Source organism: Myxocyprinus asiaticus, chromosome 12 (genome assembly GCF_019703515.2).
Source record: "Myxocyprinus asiaticus isolate MX2 ecotype Aquarium Trade chromosome 12, UBuf_Myxa_2, whole genome shotgun sequence".
Taxonomy (NCBI): domain Eukaryota; kingdom Metazoa; phylum Chordata; class Actinopteri; order Cypriniformes; family Catostomidae; genus Myxocyprinus; species Myxocyprinus asiaticus.
This window is the reverse complement of record NC_059355.1, coordinates 4142648-4154407: the sequence shown is the minus strand read 5'-3', so window position 1 is coordinate 4154407 and position 11760 is coordinate 4142648.

Below are 11760 nucleotides of genomic sequence, written 5' to 3'. Positions count from 1 at the left end.
TATTCACAATCAGCCATGATTAATTTAATCCAAGAGTGAAAGTGTCCAATAACAAGGCAGTTACTGAGTTTAAGTGAGTAGTATTCAGCTGGTCATGTGATTCTAAAATGGCAGCCCCCATGAGGGTGCCCCTGCCCCATGTAGAATAAAACAGCTTTTATAAGGTTACTGATATGACTAGAGTCCTCATCTCATGTAAATGCTCATGATTTTATACATAAGTTTCAAAATTACAATTCATTTAATACTTTTTTAATGGGGAAATAATTACTGAGTGCACCTTTAATCACATTTTACCACAATCATCATTACCATAACATGTCCAGACACTTTACTTTTACTACTCGCATTGTTTTCAAGGATGAATATACATTACATAACATTACAGTAAAAAATATTCTATTGTGCAATGACTTAAAAAAAAAAAGAATCAAAAATTAAAGGCAGTACCAAGGGAATACTACTATGATGTACAATTACTTTTCAATCACATTAGAATATCATAATGACCCTATTTTTTCACATTACAGTAATGAGAACTGGGGGCACAAATGTGTGTAACTATCATGAAAATAATGTTGCAATGTAAAACAATCTTAATGGCCCTGAATTAGGCATCATTTTATATATACAAAATATGAATTCTTCTTTGTTTCTTTGGATTTTAGAGAAAAATTGGACCAGGTCATTATCATTAGAATCAGCCAAAAGTTGTACATATGAGGTCCGTTTGTTGTCTTAACATCCGCTGTATGTAGCATCGTTGCTTTCTAGCTCCTTCAAGACAATGGGTCACCAAGTAATTCATATAGTTCATAAGAGAAGACAGATGTTTAGATCTGGCATGTGTTCAGAGTCTGTTATACATTAGTATACAGTTCATAGGGTTTAAATTGTTGTTTTTTTTTTAACACAATGGCATGGCTCAAAAGGGCAGAGAGACAGAACCATGTCAAAACACATGGTGCAAGGTAGACTCCTTGAAAGGGTGGGAAAGAATAAGGCATTAAGTGTCAGGAAGGATAAGGAGGGTAGCTGGGAAAGGTTGAGAAGCTACAGACACATACACACTTGCAAGCATAGACACACACACACACACGGTGTGGCATGATGAAGGAGCCCCCTGCCAGCATGTTGCCATCACTGTAGGCAAAGCTTGAGGAAGGTCACAGGCTTGGTGCAGTTGCTCAGCTGGCGTTGGATGGCCTGTAAAATCTGCCTTGGGAATCGGGCGGAGATTGAACAGATTTAGCCACAGCTATATTCACTTCCCCGGGAAACGAGAAATATTTACCTCCCTGAAGGGCAGTTGGGGGTGTGGTGGAGAAGGGTATGGCTGGGGTTCAACTGGAGACAGACTCACTGACCCAGAATCTTCCAACCTTAAATAGTGTGTCTGGAGGGGCTTTCTGCTCAAGTCTTAAGGCTCATTTATACTTGCTGTGCGAGCAGGCTTCTTTTAGTTCACCTAAACATTATGAGGAAATGCACTGACGTTTTTTATTCTTGTAAGGTGTACGTTTTGTAATATTTCTTCTGTTTGTGCACATCCCTGAAAGTTTTGACCTAGGAAAACCCGGCTAGTTGAAGAGCATAAAAGATATGTTAAAACTAGGGCTGTCAATCTATTAAAATTATTAATGGAATTAATTACATTAATTGCAATTAATGACAAATTATATGATTAAGGCAGTTATATGATCAATATTATAATTCCGATCATTCAAAATACATTACATCATACACATATACCAGACAAGCAAAGCATTTAGCCAAGACAATACAATAAGTGGCTTTAAAAGTCAAAATATTGTTTGTTTTATTTCCATATCATTGAACATAACTCTATTTTTGGCCTACTTCCACCTGCGCTCTTTTTAATTGTTAGGCTATGTACTCATGCATCTGACGGATGCTTGGAAGACTCTCCTGCATGCTCTCGTTGGTTTCACGAGGCACGTTGTCTGTACAGCTGGAGTCACACTGACTGCCCCTTACTGCCACATATTCGCAAAAACATCAAAGTGGTACAACAAGCTTAAATTATTCCAATGGTAACATTCCTAATTGTGGAATTTACGTATGGGTTTGGGCAAGGCCATAACCATGTCTTGAACATTGGGGGGGAGCAAACCATTTTGGGGGTGTTGAAGTCACAAATATAATGGTACTCGGTCCTTTAAAATAGTAAAGGTGATAAAATTAGAATTTTCTGAATAAAGGCTTTAAATGTGTGGGAAAAAAAATTAATTGACCAAAATTTTATAATCTTTGGTTTTAAAAGATGTTTTTGTTTTTTTTACACAGTACAATGCGAACACTGTGTCTGCATTGCTAGCAATATGCCAGTTTCAGTCATCTTTTCTTTCTTTTTTGTGCTGGCTCAAAGAAAATACTAATATAATTTGAATTTCTTTTCATCACTATGTATCTGTAAAATGAAATGACATCAGCTTTCTAGCAAAAAGAAAATACACAGAATTATTTACTGTCCTCAAGTTGTGCCTCATTGTTTTTCCCCCCATAGAATCTTAAAACAATCTTTTCTTCAATAATCCTAACGATGCTTTTTTCCATACAAAAACAGTTCATTTTGGCCACTGCTGTCAAGGTCCAAAGGGGAGGATCATCATTAAAATATCATAAAAGTAGTCCATACAACAGCTTTTCTATGGCCCCAGAAATCTTGGAACACAGTGCACAAGTCATTTGGACTACTGTTATGATGTCTTTATACTGAACCTTTAATTATGCTTTACAGTATTTGTCTTTTATGAAGCTTGACAGCGCCTGCTCACTATATACTGTTATTCTATGGAACAGAGCTGCTTAAAATATCTATTTTTATATTCCAAGACAAAGTAACAGCATATGGGTTTTGAACAACATAAAGGCGTGTAAATGAGTGAGTAAAAGTACATTTTCCATTTTTAGGTGAACTACTCCTTTAACTGGTGGCTCATTTTTTGAGCACAGACCTGACAAGGACATACTCAAAATAAAATGGTCTCTTTTAAAAGAAGACTCTTAGGAGATGCAGTACGAAATTTTTTAGAATATCTTAAATTGATTGTTAATGATTACCTAATAATATTTGCACTAAAATATATGACACTAGTCTGTCCTTTTCACAATCTAAAAACTCAGTGGAAGTCACAGTTCTAATCTGAGGGTGATAACTCTCTACTTTGTGTTTTATTTATCATTTTATTAGACAATGACAATTTAATTTTCTAAAAAGCTCCTTCAAAAACCTGCCAGATTACCACAGCCATTCAATTCCTTTACAATATACACACATTCACTCTTTGTCTTAAGCCTGACATGCTGAATACTTCTCTGTTAATGTTTTCACATTCACAATTATGAATGACATCCGAATCATGTACTGTACATGACATATTTTCAATTCAAATCGGCGAATTTCGCCAAATGGTGAATAGTTTACTCCTTTGGAATTTAATGTTGGTCGGTACATTTTAATCATTAAACAGTGGTCAAATATTGCATGTTTAGTTAGATACTTTCATCTTACATGACACTAACACTCTTAACCTGAGCTGCTTGCTGATTCGCGCCGCTGGAATAATCCATGAAATTTCCGCTAAGCTTCTGAAACTTGAGTCCCGCGACTCCCGCCTTCATCGATTTGATTGGCTCAAATGATATTGACCAGTGGTGTTAGACTACTGAGCATGCTAAAAATTCTACTTTTTAAACTTTATCGTTATTCCTGCAACAACTTAATGTCAACTAGATAAGATGCATAATGGACTGCAGCAGAACAGCAAAAAGGATAACAATTAATGGGGGGGTGGCAATCTGGACATAACTGATTATTGGAGGGGACTTTTCTCCCTCAATGTATATTGCAGTTACGGCCCTGGGTTTGGGGCAAGATGAATTACGTTAATTATGTTTAACATGTTATTTTTCACATAATTAATCGCACTAAATTAACTTGTTAAATCAACAACCCTAGTTGGGTTGTGGTTTGGATGTGGCATTCTTTATTTGCAATCACGCATGCCAGCTGAGGAGATTGTAGCTAGATAGGGTACTATCTTAACGCTAAAAATGGAAAACCTTGAACTTGAAAAGTATATAATGCTTTTAATGTGATGCTCAGCACAAACAAAGACAATGTTGCTGAGGACATGCTTGGTGAGAGAATTCTGTGTTTATGGAATCAGATCAGGTGACAGGAGAAAAAAGTTTGGCCTTTTCCAATTGAAGACCTGGTTCAATCAATCTAATTTATATTAGACTTAGGATGCCCTGACAGAACCTCAACCAGGTGTTCATCCTCCCAGATCCTTCTGGAGAAATTACTCTCCATCTCCCTCCCAGTCCTTGCAAAGTAATAATCAAACATCTTACCATATGTTGCTTCATGCTGTGCTTTAATTGCATTCAACCAGCCACTGTTATTTGCAGCACATTTCAATGGACTACTTTGATTTATTTCATTAGAAACACTGGCTGAAATGTATTGAGTTAAACATTGGAAAGCTCTGGCTCCCACGTTCCTGGGATTCATTTCTGTCCTGCAGACTCGGATTTGTTTGTTTGTCCACAATTCATGTCATTGACTCTTTGTTGATCAAACACAAACCTCATGCACAAAAAAGTCATACCAGGAAGTTGTTGTGTTGAAAAATCGGAGGTTACATTTTCACTCTAAAATTATATTTTTACTCCACTGACAGTAAGGTTTTGGGTTAGGGGGTAGGGTTAATAAATTATGCATTCCTGTTGACTATATTACATAATTTACAACTAAAAATACAAAAAATGGAGCTGCCACTCTGTGGACATTTCACCTGATAATTGGAGTTAACACATGCTCAAACTTTCAACAACACTTCCAGCTTCAGCCATTGGGGCAGTGGTTTAAATGTTGTAAAGCACAGACCGATTTCAGTGGTAGAACTTTCAACCTACTTTTTAACCTATCTACTGTTTTTGCTGAAATCTCTGTTTGTCACTCACTAATAAAGTATGGAAGAAGGCTGACAGATTAAGTGACTGCCTCTTACATTTCTATCTGATTCTCTGCCACGTATTGCAACGCCCTATTGTGGCAGCCATATAATGTGAAGCTTGGCAAAATAAGATCAGGAGCACCCCGAAAACATGATATTCTGTTTGTTTGAGCAGTCCGTCAAAAACACCTTGAGAAAGCTATCCGTTAGCATTCATATTCATTTCAAAGGTATCTGCTTGGCTAGCACAGGGTTTCCCGGCAGTAAGAGATCTGTACACTGACATCTTTGCTCATGGGCACTCAGTTACATTTCATGCTTTAAGGAGCCCTTCAAAAACAATCTTTCACTGGAAAAAGTCAATTTTTAAGACAAGTCAGTCCATTCGGCTGCCATCGTGGGAAATAGTATAGGAAAAGACTGAAACCTTCTAAACGCTTGGTCAAAATTTCAATCAAATCAAATTTATAATCAGCAGTAAAATAGACAGAAAACCCATCTGAAACGACCAGCATTGCTGGTCACCAGCTTATGTTGTGTTTTGGATGCTGGTCTGCTAGAATGGCATGCTTGTGTTGAGCCAAACAGGCTTTTAAACTAGCTTGACCAGCTTCATTAGAATGACCATATTGGTCAACCAGCTTCACCAGCTAAGTTTTGCTGGTAAAAAGCATGGCTATGCTGGTCGACTAGCTAGACAAGCACCAAACCAGCTCTAGCCAGCATAAATTAGCCTAGACCAGTATGGGAATTGAATGCTGGTTTAGCTGGTCTTTTTATCAGGGATGGTATTATAAACTGTGCTTGTGCTTTAGCTCAGATCATACCAAAAAAATAAATAAAAAATTTAGGCCAGTCCAGCTAATGCGCATGTGCATTCTGGACTCACAGACGACGTCTCTATCAAAAAGGAGATTGGCTCTTTTACGTGTAAGGCTTTTCTATACCCGCCATACTGGGCGTTCCAATTTCTCCCATTCATTTTAATATAAGTGGTTCATTTCCGCTAAACTGTTTCTGCTATAATGTAATTAAATGATTGCGATTTAAATGTTTCTTGGGGGGAAAAAATATTTAATTAGAAAACAAGGTTCCTTTTGAATGGCAGTCAATGGGGAAACATGATTTTGCCATCATAGGGTGCAGTTCCAGTATCCACCAGTAGGTATTAATGGGGACCTGCTAACCAGTAAATTCCTGACCCCCTGGTTACACCCAACATCCTTGATCAATGACGTGAGTTTGGGTCAGGACTATCTGTTTTTACAACCAGTGTAAGACGGGGAGTTTTCTGTAATCTGTTTGTGCAATTCCATTTGGTGACACTAGTGGTGCAGAAATTACACACTTCAGCTTTAAACTCCTAGGCTTTACCACAACAATGAAGCCACACACAGTCAATGTGTCAGGCTGGCTGACAAGTTGTCTGTGTCACTGGATGGTTGGGTTGGGCGTGTGGCTGCTGGGTTTACGTGACCTGAGCAGCGCCTGTGCTCTGCTCCGGGACTTGAGAGGATGGAATGGGGCCAGATGATTTGCAGTGTCCGAGCCAGATGTCCAGATGTTCCTGCTTGTCTCTGGTCGTCCTCTCTCACCTCCTCAGATAAGAACAGCCATCTGAATTCAAATGCATTGTAAGCACTTTTACTCTGTGAATGGAGATTTAATTTTTAAGTCAACAGGGTGATATGTCTATATGAAATAACAAAGTAATCATTCGATCCAGTGACATGCACAGATCTCAGCAGGGACTGGGGCAGAAGGATAAAAACGTTTTTTTTTTGTTTGTTTTTTTTAATGAGTAGTAATTGTAAATACTTAACTAATGGTTACATTTTTGAGTATTTAACCATTTTATTGTGTATATATACTTTTTACATTATTATATTTTTCCTTTATCACAAATAAGAGCATATTCTCTTATATTTCTCACAAAAAGCACCATGGTAATACACTTGTATATTTATTAATTTTCAGACATGGTCTGTGATAACCCCATGTTTATGACATATGTCATAGTAAAACCATGGTATTTTTTAAAGTACCTTGGAGTACCATGACAGTATGATGAACATGATCAATCATTCAGTACCATGGCATTACCCTGGTAACGTGATAGACGGTGTGCAGACGCGATGAGAAAGTGCGAGCGCGAGGCGATCCACTGAGTTCCGCGAATGCTACAGGGTCCTTGAATAACGTATAACATGCAAGTAAGGGCAGCCAGTGGAGTTTCTGCCAGGGTATGATGGTACCCCCCTGGGGAGCTGGTGATATGCGTAATATGCGTATAGTGAGCTGCGGTACTATGGTAGCCTAATGGTATTTTTCTGAAAGTGATAAGTCTAATGACTTATTAGTTTCAACAAAACCAAATTGGCTTTGGCTGAACCGGACAGCTCCTTCAGTTTACTCATCTGAAGTTACGGCACTTTGATGTTCTGTGGTGAATTCAAAACTGCATTTTTTTAATTGCATCTTATCACGTGGCTTGTTGAGCATGTCACCATGGAGACATAGTGCGTGTGGAGGCTTCATGCACAACTCACCATGCACCCCACCGAGAGCGAACCACATTATAGCAACCATGAGGAGGTTACCCCATGTGACTCTACCCTCCCTAGCAACTGGGCCAATTTGGTTGCTTAGGAGACCTGGCTGGAGTCACTCAGCACATCCTGGGATTCAAACTCACAAGCTCCAGGGGTGGTGGTCAGTGTCTTTACTCACTGAGCTACCCAGGCCCCCCATTTTTTGTTCCCTTTAAGGGCACTACTGCAGGAGAGGATGCCGCTCGAAAGCTCTCGGAGGGCCCTTCCACAAGACTGTTAGCGAAGTGTACATTCATACAGTAACGCCATGCTTCCTTCAGAGTACCCACTTCAAGAGCTCTGCAGTTCGGAGTGAGTATAGGGCATAGGGAGGATTACTTGTGGTTTGAATCCACCCCTGATCTGCTGTACCGTGTGCTCTTAAAAGCACCTCCGCTTAATTTTCTTTAATACGCCCACGAATTACAAAGAAATCTCATAATAACAAATTATTACTGTTATTGTGAGATTATGTCGAGATTTTAATTTTATTTAATTTAACTATTTTAATCTAATTATTAATATTTCTCCCCATTTTCTGGACAACCAAAAGGGCTTGCGCCCCTGCTGCCCCATTCTGTGCATGTCAGTGATTCGATCAGTCAATCTTTTCTATATTTCTTCTGCTCTAGCTTCTGTACTATTCTAGCTTGAAACTCTTAAAACTTGTCAGTGTGATACTGCAGATATTGTTGGTTCTTAAATGCAAAACTGTTTATGATGTTTCTCATTTGTTAGTTGCTTTGGATAAAAGCCTGTAAAAACATGTTAAAAAAATGCATCGTATCAAATGAGGACATCACTATGTTTTTGTAAATAGCAAAAACTGGGGAAGGAAGTCCATTCTAGCTGAAACATTTGAGACCAGAAACAACAATTGGAGCAGAAAAATAAATAAATAATGAGCTCATTGATAATCTACCCGGGGAAGGTCCAAGACGAGTCCGGATAGAGTGTGAACGGTGGAAATTTCTACTTTGATTTAGACTGTTTGGAGCATTTTCTGCATTTCAGTGGTTGTGATGCATACATAAGACCTGCCAAGCTACTCTAGTATGATGGGTATATTGATGCAGCTGTTCTCTGTGATTCTATGGGCAGGTACCTTCATCAGATCTTTGCTTTATTTAAAAGAGGCCAAAGAAAATAAAAACAGGTAAAGACAACTCTGGGCTGTGCTGTAGGTTTGTGATGCTTCCTTTGATTCACTGATACTATCCTCTTGTTTGCTTTGGGCGAAATGGCACCTTGCAGCTTGCTCTTGAGGGAGCACTCAGAAAGTTAGCATTTCAGATGGAAACCCATGAGCACTCAACAATCCATCAACAAGTGTCAAACGTTAACACAAACAGTCATCTTTTCTTATGATTTCAGCTAAAAGTATTGTGCCATTGGGATTTTGCCCATTTTAATTTTCTGAGACCCCAGCGTGACTGCTGTGTGAATTTTCCATTTCCCTTTTTGATTTGTAACTAGTGGCACCTAATAAACAAGCCAATAAAATAAAATAAATAAATAAATACTATATATATATATATATATATATATATATATATATATATATATATATATATATATATATATATATATATAAATTAATATATATAATTTTTTTTTTTTTTTTTTTTTTTCTAGAGCAAATATTTTTCCTAAAAATTGACAGCGGGACTAAGTTGTGAAATTTTAAGTAATACCAAGCTATAGAAAGTCTGATTTTTTTCATCAAATAGTTTATGTGTCGAGGAGTGTTGATTAGTCATGTTTTTGAGATGTTATTTCTCTATTACAGCTCATTTCTATAAAGCTGAATTAATCAATCTGATTTAAAGTAATGGCCAGCATCATCACATCACTGACAACCATGTTAAAATAACATTGTGCATTATAAAATTCTGAATCTATGTACTGATTATCATTGTCCCATGTCTGTCAAACATGTTGAGTGATCCAAACATCATCTGCAGCCTGAAACTGAACTTTTGATCAGATTTTAGGAGTGAATACACTTAGCTGCATAGAAAGAAATAGGATACACCCTTCCTCCCTATTTAGTGAATGACTTAACCTCCAGTGTGCTGTCTGTCTGCACTGGTCTTAGAACAGTTAGAAATGCAACTTATTTTCATTCTTACTCCATATAAAGCCTCTGAGAATAAATGTATTCATGCAAAAGCTGAAAAATGTTGCTTTCAATATGAACATGCACAGTAAATATATAGGAATGATTTACTAATGTTAATGAATAGAACCGTACTGTACAGTGAGAACAAAATAAAACAATAACAAAATATATATTAAAATGAAATGAATTGACCCACAGAATGTTCAAAATGTTGAAAAATATTCAAAATAACTAACGTTTTTTTCAACTTTTGAGGGAACGTGGTCCTAATTTCCACATATGTGGACATCATATTTATCAGTGCGCTGATGTGCGAAAAAATTATTTTTTAAAGCCTTATATCAAACAAAACTAGAGACACTACTCTTTACAACCAAACAGGTTTCAATAAAAAAAAACTTAAAGAGGCGTCTTAGCAGAGGCACTTCTGTTGGCGCTGTGCCAGTAGCAGCAGCAGCACTTCCTGGAAATCAACGTCATGCTGTTATGTCACGTGACGCGGTGCACCAGACGTTTAACACTTAAATGACAGCGTAGAGTCTTGTGAACAGTATTCAGTCAGTTTTAATTCATTTAAATTATGCGTTACATATAGCGAAGCCAAAATGCAGCATCCACACATGTGGATGTGGGGTTGCACGAGGTTAAAGGACAATTGAAACTGTAAGTGACTTATTGAGTTGCAGTCAAGATGCTCACTTCATAATCACAGAAGGATGATTACTTTGACATAGGTATACTGTACACTTAAGCTTACAGGAATTAAGGACCTTCTTGAGAAACAGCAAAATATAAAATAAATGTTTACATTTTCCAAAGAAATTCAGAGTGGTGCTTGCCCATGCAGATCTCTTTGCCATGATGATAGGATGTTGTCAATGGTTGCCAAGGCATTGCTATATGGTTGTTAGGGTGTCTGGGTGATTTCTAGGGCATTGCTAGGGTGTTCTCATTTGTGGCTACTTAAGGGCCCACCAACAAGTCTCTATTTTATTCTAGTGCTTAGATCTGACTTGAGTCCTTCCTTCAATGTAACTCTAGGGCAGTGGTTCCCAACCATGTTCCTGGAGGCCCCCCAACACTGCACATTTTGTATATCTCCCTTTTCTGACACACTCAATTCAGGCCTTGGAGTCTCCACTGACGAGCGGATGAGTTGAATCAGGTGTGTTTGATTTGGGAGATATCCAAATTGTGTAGTGTTGGGAGGCCTCCAGGAACAGGGTTGGGAACCACTGCTCTAGGGGATTGTTTTTCACCTGTTAAATCGTCCACCAGACAAAGCACTTGGCTGTAGCTCAAATGGTGTGGGACAAGTTACATGCCAAAGTTTAATACTTTAATGGTTAGAGTTTTATTCCCCATCAAATTTCCAAAAATCTGTTTCCAGAAGGCCAACTGCATTTACTGTATCTGCCTGGAGGCTAATGTCTGCCAGTGTTAATAATGTGCTGTCCCTCTATGGACCTTTGCCAATATTTTAAATAGACTCGGATTCTAAAAATGAGTGAGGTGTATGTACATGTGTGTGAGAGCACAGGAGAAAGCAAGCAGAAACTGTGGGGTTTTGTTTGCGTTGAATGAGGTGGTGACCTCGCAACATGTGCTGAATGAACCCTTAACCCTATTTCTTCCTATGCTGGTCCTTCCTCTAAAAAATCATGGATGACATAATATAAGAAATGAAAAGTGAGGAGAAGAAAAGAAATAAACACAAAGCCCTCAAAAGGTCACTTTTCTGGGTGTAACCACCAGCTTGAGTTGAAACAGCACTGTTTGGTGGGATAAACTGGAACCCTTTTGTATGAGTGTTATCAATATTACGCTCAGGTATATTACAAGAATTTAGAAAACAGCACTTATCTGTAAAAAAGTCATTAGTTAGTTTGTTTGTTTGCTTTTTAAATATAGTATACTTTTCTACAATATACTTAGAGAAAATTATTTTATTTACAAAATGAGTATTTAATATTTAAATATTCATAGTTTACTAATCACTTTTAGGACTTGGTGGGGATACTTCACAGCTCTTTAGGACAAAACCAAGCAATTTCGTCCTGAG